The following is a 10,703-nucleotide window of genomic DNA, read 5'->3' on the forward strand; positions in this document are numbered from 1 at the left end:
CTGCTTCTCTTTTCACAGATGCTGCCAGACCTGCTGAGTGATTCCAGCATTTCTTGTTTTTATTTCAGATTTCCAGCATCTGCAGTATTTTGTTTTTATATTAAGGAAAGAATGTATTTGGTTAGAGCTAAAAAAAAAAAAAAAACAATCGAGTCACATTTCGATTGCTGGGTGAATTCCAGAGACCACCAGCTAATCGGAAAGCTATCGAGGAACAAATATACAGAGAGGTGCAAGAATTATAGAATAGCAATAATGGGGGATTTAATGTATCCTAATATAGATTGGGATATTACTCGTATAAGGGACTGAGAAATCACTCAACAGCTCTTGTTACATCTAAGGAGTGAGAAACAAGTCAATCTTCCAAGTCGATGATCATTCATTAGAGCTGGAGAAGTCTGAGAGTTGGAAAAAGAACAGCGACAGAGCTAGGGGAGTGATAGAAAACAAGCAAAGGGCTGTGAAAAGTTGCAAGACAGAGTGATATACTGACTGAAGAGATGCTGGTGCAAGACAAAATGTGGGTGATAATGGGATAGGTTTTTCTGCCTGCTGTTCAAACTGGCAGAAATGTTGTTCCTTATCAACCAATCGGAACTACTCGGTCAAATAAGCACGCCGGGCCGAATGGCCTCTTTCTGTGCAGTACATTTTTATAATTACATGTTTCTCAACACTACTGCTACTGCCTTTCACAGTCATTCTGCCATCTTGCAACCATTACAGCCAAATACACTTTCCTGTCTTGTTACTTTGCCTTCTGACATTATGACTCGAAGGAAATTCAGAGAGAAGTTTTCTTGTCATTTCTATCAGCAGATTTGGAACCAGACCTGCTGAATGACATTTTAAATGGTGCCAACGCTTTACTGCAGCTCAGCTCATCAAAAAATTTACTGTTGTCATCGGCCTGTTCGGTATCTTCTTGCACTACATCTGCTGAACAACATTAGTTTCTGGTAGCTCCACTTTCTTCTCTGGAGGAGCAGAGGGAACTGGAGGAAAAGCAGTGACAGAAAGGCTTTGGGATTCCAGTGGTCGTGAAAGGCTCTATGTAAATGCAAGGCTTTATTTTTCTAAATCAATGCCCCCTGGTTATTGATCTCTCTGATCATGGAAACAGGTCCTCACTACCCACTCTATCCAGGTCCCTCATAACTTTCTGCACCTCCATTAAATCTCCCCTTAGCTTCCTCTGTTTCAAGGAAAACAAATCCAACCTTACACCATCTTTCCACATAGCTCATCTGGATGTAAATGAGGTTCAGGATGAGTTTCCCAGATTTTCTCCCTGAATCTGATGAATCTGATCATGGTCATTGGAATCCTTTTAGACGTGGATCCGATGTTATTTGTCCCCCAGGAAGTGACCATTCTCATTCTGTTACTCTGAGCAGTTTCTTTTTGTACAAATGCTGCACTGGAACTTCCCACTTTTAAAGTATTATCATTCACTGCACATTAGGCTTCATCTACAAACTTGTCTCTAACATGACCAGTGATTCAGAGGACATTTTTCACTTGTAAACCAGGAATTATGATATTCACAACAGCGTGCTGGAGAAAGACACAGTTTGAGCGCGGGTGACAGTGGTGGAGGAATGGAGAGCTGGGGTTTTCCCGTGAAAGCAGCTGAAAAATTTAAAACAATCACACTGAACATGGGGCTCTAACCCATGAGCAGGAGATTAAGAGTCTCATGCTCTACTGACTAAGGTAACTAGGCAACCCACGGTGGTGTTGTCATTTTTCTGTGTTCCGAGATGTAAAAGGAAATTGATCAACAAAAGCTCAAGGATGCAACACATTCCACTCAATCATCAATAACATCATTCCCATCTTCCACTTCTTAGCCGCACCTCCTTCCAAAGATTGCGATCCATTTTATTGAGGAATTGTTTTGGGGTTTATTATTTACCTACTTTGTGTCATCATTTTGATATGAGATTCTCTTCAGTATCCACCAGAAATTGAACTGCAAACCGAACAGACAAACACGAAAAGCACAAATTGCATGGTGCTCATTTTCAGATGCAGAACAGTCAGCTTTTAAATAACATGAACACATTTTACATGGAAAGGTTTCGAAAGTTGTTACTTTTGTTTGTGACTTATTCACTCCTGAGTCTGTGCTCAGAGTAAGGGGAGGTTTGGCCCAGGCTATCGTGTCCTGTGTCCCACGGATGTACAGTAACCCTCTGATTGGTTTGTTGTTTTGTGTTGGCAGTGGGTGATTGGAGAGTGTTGGGGTGGAATATTGCTGCTTGTCCCGGTCTCACTCACTGTGGAGCTGGGAAAGAGTGAGTAATTGATGTATTTGTTTCCAAGTGTGACATGCAGCTTAGACTTGCTGTTATTAACCGAGGCAACACGGAATAATCCTTTCATAATCTCCCACAAATTTGAACAGAAATCAACAGTAATGTTCCACTTTGAGGATGACTTTCTGCACTGTCAGTGGTGGAAACGAAAGTGAGTGAAAGACGCTGTGGACAGCTTGAGTGTACAGAACTGTACAGAGGAAAAGCAAACGTAACAGGTCTGTGACATAATGCAATTTGATAACATGTATTGACGAATATGTATCACTCAACTTTTCCTAGTATTGCATGAAATGTGTTTTGATAAGGTTTCAATGTGGTTTTGAACTGGGGACCGTTCCCAAATACAAGACAGTTGATAACTCTAACGCAATAGAAATACTGCACTGCAATCAACATAGGGAGCATAACCAGAATGTTAAACTGTTATTTTAAATTAGCACGAGGTGATTTTTTTCGAAGTCATCTTTAAATCATCTAAAAATGATTCCAAGGTCATGACATTCTGGCTATTTCAGCAGCCGTGTTGAAAACATCAAATGTTTTGGCTTTTGACATCATCAATCTTCAGGAAAATATAATTCAGGGATGTGAGATTCCAGATCCGTGGATAGACTGGAGAAGCTGGGGTTGTTCATCTTCGAGCAGAGAAGGAGAGAGGAGAATTGATAAAAATGTTTATATGAAGGGTTTAGATGGAAGAATTAAAGAGGAACTGTTTCTAATGGCTGAAGGATTGAAAAACCAGAGAGAACAGATTGAGGAAGATTGGCAGAAGAAGAGGTGACATCGAGATCTGCTGAAAGATCACTGACCTGAAACATTAACTCTGTTTCTCACTCCACAGATGCTGGCGAATCTGCTGAGTATTTCCAGCAGTTTCTGCTTTTATTTCAGATTTCCAGCAACAACAGTATTTTTGCTTTTGTGCTAAGTTTAATCCCAAATTGGGCGAGTTTATTTTTAACTTTGCTGTTGCTTTTATGACCGAACTCCATTTACCAGGTATAATACTTTATTGCATGCAGTTGTAGCCGAGTGGTTAAGATGATAAACTTAACAATCTGTTGTGAATTCTGTGTGAGTGCTCGTGTCCTGCTGCCTGCCTTTCTGATTATTTCAAAGTTTAACCAGGTCCCTGCAGAGCCAATCGTCAGTTACAGGTAATAAAATCCTGCACCTTTCAATCCCTCCAGGATTTTCTCATTTGCATTTCAAAATTTACCTTTAGAAATGGGACAAAAATCTGCCAAATTGGAGATACTCTTTCTTTCCAGCTGCCTGTCTCTCTTTCGGCCTCCCTCACTCTTGGTGTACATATCTGTGTGTTTCGCTCTATGTGTGTCAATGTGGTTCAATTCCCCGAGGAGGTGACTGGATTTTTACCTTCACAAACTTGATTTATTTTAGTTGTGTAGCATCATTTTAAAATGTTGCAGTGGAAAGTAGCAGGGTAAAAATAATAAAAGACGAGATTGTCTCTTTCTGCATTTTCTTGAGTGGAGACTGTTCAGCGACTAACTGCCGGTGTATTAAAAAGCAGAGGATGATTTAAATTTTAACTGAGCAACATTTAAACAGATATAGACCGAGTAGTTATAGTCGAGTGGTTAGGTAATGAATACATCGAGAGAATGAATTAATAAATTTAAAAAAACAAAGTCAAATCCCTCAGACATTAGGAATTGTTTCCACCGCTGCCAGCTCTCACAGGGAACAGGAAAATAAACGTTCACTGACAACTTTTACCAGAACAAGAGCTGAAAACCAACAGGAAAACCTCGAAAATAGAGAAGGCTGGAAGGTGACCTGATAGAATTTGCTATGTTTGTCCCTGTTTCATCAGGTATTAGAGGCGAAATTTAGTCACTCAGCTTCAGGTTTACATTTGCTGATCCGGAATCAAACAAACAGCAAGATTTTTATAGACCTGGAAAGAAAGATTCCATATTGAGATGCAATTCTTAAGATCATATTTTGACATCTGATGGATCAGCATTTTTGTCCAACTCTCTCTCTCTCTCTCTGCCATTAAATGACTGCAGTGACCACACTTTAAAAGTACTTCCTTGACTGTAAAGCGCTTTGTGAGATCCTGGGGACGTGAAAGGTGCTGTTTTCTTTTCTTTTCTTACTTTCTGTCTGTCAGTCTCAGTGAAGTAAAATATGGAATTGTGGAGTGAATCTGTTCCTTTCAGCATCTACTCCACACTCTGCCATTCTCTTTCTCCTTTTCTCTCTTTTTCTCTTTGTTTCCCTCTCATCGGTGTCTGTCTGGAATAAAAATCCTCCCTCAGGGGCTGGTGGATGAACCCAGGTCTGCTAACAGTGCGATTCTTGGACTGATGCTTCTGTCGCGGATACACAACTGTGAGTTGTGTTCCTTCCTTTTTAGTTCAGTGGTGAGTATCTTTACCTATCACATGGGGAGTGTGGAGTCAATTTCTACATGGGGAGGTTGCACATTTTCAAGACATCGGAATGTTTCATGGTGCAGCTTCATCTCAAAATATAATGGCGAATGTTGGCAGAGATAAAAATGCAAGAGGGAATGTTCTGTTTAAGAATTTTCTGAAGCAGTGACCGTTTCATCATGAAGTGCCCTCACAGTACACAGTGATAGATAATTGTGATTTTAGTCTAATACCGATTTCTGTTCGTGCTGCTCAGTGACACTGCTTCATAGCTGCCAGTCTGCCATGTTGCAACTTGTTAAAATTGATGAAGAATAAAAGAAGTACGCCTGTCGCAACAACCCTAATATAAAAGCAAAATATTGCAGATGCTGGAAATCTGAGATAAAAACAAAACGTGCTGGAAATATTCAGCAAGTCTGACCACATCTGTGGAGAGTGCGGCAGAGTTAACGTTTAAGGTCAGCGACATTTCACTAGAACTGGCAAAGGTTAGCAATGTAATAGATTTTAAGCAAATAAAGTGAGGTGGTGCAAAAGAGAACAAAAGAACAAAGAGAACAGAAGAACAAATATTATTCCTAATGAGCTTGATTACGTTTTTATTCAGCAAGGAATGTATTTTTGTGTCATTTCATACAGCAGCAAGAAAATTTCATTCCCTGACCGTGTTTCATTCCTTGACTAGGAATATAACCATGTCTGTGATGTAGAAAGCATTGAATTCCACAAGACCACCAGGGAATCTGCCAGAATTCACTACAAGTGAGCTGCTCCACGCTACATTTGCTATTTATTCACTTAAGGCCATTTTCACCACAGATTAGTTTCTCATTAAAACAACCAAATATTTACCTGAAACACAAAAGCCTTGTTCAGGCAATGACAGCACCGAATGTGTTGACATGAGCACAAAGCTGCAGATGTACAATTTTCCATTTCCAAGATGAACCAACCTCATCAATGTACAAAGCAGCACACTGCCGTCATACATCAATAGAAACAACTGACACACATCAAATTCTGCCAGTTTCATGTGGGATCTCCTTCGGCTTCTATCATTGCTTTTTCTCCAGCTCTCTCTGTTCCCCCAGCTCCCAGGTGAGTTAGATGCCTGATGTGAACACATCGAATTCATGAAACCCAGATTTCCCTGGAAAGCCAGGAATGGGAATGAAAGATGGAGGACATTGGGAAACAATGGGTGTTGCAGATAATGGGATAAACAAGCACTGTGATCTCATCTTCCTGCTTCTTCCAGATACTGAATACTGGAATGTGTAAGAGTTGTTCCCATTAGCAATTATCCCCAGTCACACTCTCCTTCCAATCTTTTACCACTTGCTTATATTTCAAACTCTGCATAATTTCTCACTGGTTTTCAATGTGTATTTGGCTCGAATTGGTTGTAAGTTGGTAGAATGACTGTGAAGGCAGCAGCAGTGCTGTTAATGAACATACAATAGCAGAAAGGTACAGCACAGAAGGAGGCCATTCGGTCCAGCATGATTCGTTGACAGAGCAGTTGTGATTTGTTGATCAGGAATGATATTTGTGCAGCTTGAGCAGCAGGCAGAAATATCTGCCCCATTGCCTGCCACCCATATTTTCCTGGCCTTTTCCTCACTTTCATCAGTTCATCACTCTGTGTTCTAACATGTTCCCCTTTCCATCCCAAGCTCTGTCTCTATAACTGTTAGCGACCAGTGACATCTCTGACTTCTTCAGCTCTGCTGCACAGTCACCGACCTGGACCTTTAATTGTGTTTCGCTCTCTCCACAGATACCGCAGGTGGCTCAGCTGCACAGCAGGGCAGGAAAAAGTGTGGAAGAGCTATAGTGATAGGGGATTCTATCGTGACGTGTACAGATCGGCCTTTCTGTGGTGGGAAACGGTCTCCAGGATGGTATGTTGCCTCCCTGGTGCTCTGGTCAAGTATGTCATGGAGCAGCTGCAGGACATTCTGAAGGGGGAGGGTGAACATTCAGAGGTCGTGGTACACACTGACATAGGCAGAAAGAGGGCTGAGGCACTGCAACAAGAATTTAGGGAGCTAGGTCGAAGATTGAAAAGCAGGATCTCAAACGGGGTATTCTCTGGATTACTCCTGGTGCCACATGCGAATGAGTATAGGAATAGGAGGACAGAGCAGATGAATGCGTGGCTGAGGAGATGGTGCAGGAGGGATCACTGGGTATATTTCTGGCGTGCAAGTTGCGTGGGTTGCACCTGAACTGGAACGGGACCAAAATCTTGCTGAGAGGTTTGCTGGTGCTGTTGGGGGTCCGGGGCTGGGGTGGGGGTTGGGGGGGGTGGGGGCGGGGGGTGCGGGGGTGGGGTGGTTGGGGTTGCTGGGTGCTAACATAATTTGGCAGGGGGATGGGATACAAAGTGGAGGTACAGGAGGGGGTGATGCACAGCCAAATATAAAAGAGAAACTGATTCAGTGTGGAAGGCAGAGCAAATATTGTTAAGGCACAAGTGAAAACTGCAAGGCTGGATTGCATCTATTTTAATGAAAGGAATCTTACCAGTAAGGCAGATGAATTGAGGGCGAAGATTATCACATTGGATTAAGATATTATTGATATCACAGAGACATGATTGATGGAGCGGCAGGACTGGCAGCTCAATATTCCAGGGTATAGAATCTACAGGCAAAACAGGGGTCCATTAGGGGCCAAAGTGGCAATCTGTGTGTGGAGCCGGAGGTTATAGGTGAGGTTTTAAAAATTACTTTTCATCTGTGTTCACTATGGAGAAGGACGATGTGGGTGTAGACATCAGGGAGGGTGATTGTGATATACTTGAACACATTAACATTGAAAGGGAGGAATCATTAGCTGTTTTAGCGGGCTTAAAATTTGATAAATCCCCAGGCCCAGGTGCGATGTATCCCAGGCTATGATGTGAGGCAAGGGAGGTGATCACAGGGGCTTTGACACAAATTTTCAGATCCTATCTGGCCACAGGAGACATACCAGAGGATTGGAGGACAGCGAATATGGTACCTTTCTTCAAGACGGATTCCAGGGATAAACCAGGTAATGACAGACCGGTGCGTCTAACATCAGTGGTTGGGAAACTATTGGAAGAAATTCTGAGGGACAGGATTAATCTCCACTTGGAGAGGCAGGGATTAACTAGGGATAGTTAACATGTCTTTGTCAGGGAGGGATCGTGTCTAACTAACTTGATTGAATTCTTTGAGGTGGTGACTAGATGTGTAGATGAGGGTAAACCAGTTGATGTAGTCAAATGGACTTTAGTAAGTTTTTTGATAAAGTCCCGCATGGGAGATTGGTTAAGAAGGTAAGGGCCCATGGGATCCAGGGAAATTTGGCAAAGTGGATCAAAAATTGGCTTAGTGGCAGGAGGCAGAGGATGGTCGTCGAGGGTTGTTTTTGTGAGTGGAAGCCTGTGACAAGTGGTGTAGCGCAGGGATCACTGCTGGGACCCTTGCTGTTTGTAGTGTACATGAATGATTTAGACGTGAATATAGGAGGTATGATCAGTAAATTCGCAGATGACACGAAAATTAGTGGTGTCGTAAATAGTGAGGGGGAAAGCCTTAGATTACAGGACGATATAGAGGGGCTGGTAAGATGGGTGGAGCAGTGGCAAATGGAATTTAATCCTGATAAGTGTGAGGTGATGCATTTTGGAGGCCTAACAAGGCAAGGGAATATACAATGGATGGTAGGACCCTAGGAAGTACAGAATGTCTGGGGGCCCTTGGTGTACTTGTCTATAGACCACTGAATGCAGCAGCACTGGCAGATGAGGTGGTTAGGCAGGCATATGGGATAATTGCCTTTATTAGCCAAGGCACAGAATATAAGAGCAGGGAGGTTATGATGGAGCTGTATAAAATGCTAGTTCGGCCACAGCTGGTGTACTGTGCACAGTACTCTGGGCAGCACACTATAGGAAGGATGTGATTGCCCTGGAGAGGGTGCAGAGGAGATTCACGATGATGTTTTCTGACCTGGAGCATTTCAGTTTTGAAGAGAGACTGAAATGGCTCGAGTTATTTTCCTTAGAGTAGAGAAGGCTGAGGGGGGACACGATTGAGGTATACAAAATTATGAGGGGCATTGATAGGTTCGACAGGAAGAAACTTTTTCCTTAGTGGACGTGTCAATAACCAGGGGGCATAGATTTAAGTCAGGGGGCAGGAGGTTTAGAGTGGATTTGAGGGAAAAAGTTCACTCAGAGGGTGTTTGGAATTTGGACCACACTGCCTGAAAAGGGTTGGGAGAGGCAGGAACCCTCACAACATTTACCAAATTTTTCGATGAGCACTTGAAACGGCAGAGAATACAAGGCTACGGACCAAGTGCTGCAAAATGGGATGAGAATAGTTAGGTTCTTCATGACTGGCACAGACACGATTGGCCGAAGGGCCTGTTTTTCTGCTGTATAACTCTATGACCGCCGAGTTGCGAACCATTTGCTGTTTCTTTTTAATGTCAGTCACGTTTGTGAGAGTTGTCATCACAGTAAAAAAACTGATTACTTTCTGACCAGGAATCGAACCCAGAACGCGAGAGTGAATGCATTGAGCCCACACCACTCGAACACAAGTGAAGCTCACCCACGCCTTTCAATATTAGCTGCTTTTCCCATTTATTCACCTTCAACAGGCTGATTTGTTTGTTTATTTCTCACACATTTTTTGCCTTTTGTTCAGTTTATGACAAATCCACGATCTCTGATTGATATTGAGACGTTTGAACATTTCCAACAAGCAAACTGAGTAGTCAACTCAAGAAAGAAGACACATAGCCGCTGCAAGCAGGGTTTGAACCTGCGCAGGATAATTCCCCATTGGATTTCAAGCCCAACGCCTTAACCACTCGGCCATCACAGCTCAAATGTTGCTCGCTCTTCTAATTAAATCATTGGTACAATGCATTAGACAATTGCTGAAATTAGACATATTCTGGGGAATCATTGTCTTTGAGCCTTGAGTTGAGTTGCATCTCCCAGTGTATGTTAAAATTCCCATGATGGAATCAGTGTAGTTTACAACACAGAAGGAATCCTCTCGACCCGCTGAGCCTGCACCGGCTCTTTGAAAAATCAGTCAGTTTAATCCCACAATCCAGCTTTTCCCCATCACCCTGGAAATCAGTCCTCTTCTCTCCTCGCTATTCTCTGTTTTATGTACCTCAGAAAATTATGTATCCGCGCTGTCACTGGTCCTTTAATTCCATCACTTTAATTTTTCTAACAAGTTGATTATGTGGTCTTTCACCAAATGCTTTTTAAAGACCATCTCCACAACATCAATCACATTACCACTACCCTCATCAACTTTAGAGTTATACAGCTATACAGCACAGCAATAGGCCCTTCGGACCATCGTATCTGTGCCAGCTATCAAGCACCCATCTATTCTAATCCCATTTCGAGCACTTCGCCCGCAGCCTTGTATGCTATGGCGTTTCAAGTGCTCATCTAAATACTTATTAAATGTTGTGAGTGTTCCTGCCGCTACCACCCCTTCAGGTAGTGTGTTCCAGTTTCTTTCTCCATTAATTCATCACAGAACACATTTCATGAGAAAAACATCATCTGCCATGAAAACAAAACCCAGTTCATCAATTCACATCCGTTGGCAAAGAAGATTCCCCAAAGAAATATTGTCAACAACCCACCGCTGGCCTTCCAAAGGCCAGCCCTGCTTTTGTAGCATGTGTCTGCCGAGCGGTCGGACCTAAGTGTATAGACTCAGTTCAAGGTCCAAATGAACTTTGGTGTGAATGGAACGTGTGTAACCTCGAAACAGCGGTGGTAACCGAGCGATGTTAACGGCTTTAAGACCGTGAAAGTGAATGTTACAGTCTGCTGAGCCACAGTGAAATGAAATGGAAGCAAGTGAGTGTTAATAGTGGAAGGAATAATCTGAGAGAAGGGGCGGGTTTGAATGTTGGAGTGTGAAGCACAGGCATGTGTAAG

At 42.7% G+C, this 10,703-nt stretch overlaps 1 non-coding gene across 1 annotated transcript; it reads right to left on the bottom strand.

Annotated features, from left to right (window-relative positions):
* Window positions 1-9,528: 9,528 nt before the first annotated feature.
* Window positions 9,529-9,612, bottom strand: trnas-uga (transfer RNA serine (anticodon UGA)). Its single transcript has one exon. It is a non-coding gene; the product is annotated as a tRNA-Ser (tRNA).
* Between the last annotated feature and the right edge of the window lie 1,091 nt (window positions 9,613-10,703).

This window comes from Heterodontus francisci, chromosome 34 (genome assembly GCF_036365525.1).
Source record: "Heterodontus francisci isolate sHetFra1 chromosome 34, sHetFra1.hap1, whole genome shotgun sequence".
Classification (NCBI taxonomy): domain Eukaryota; kingdom Metazoa; phylum Chordata; class Chondrichthyes; order Heterodontiformes; family Heterodontidae; genus Heterodontus; species Heterodontus francisci.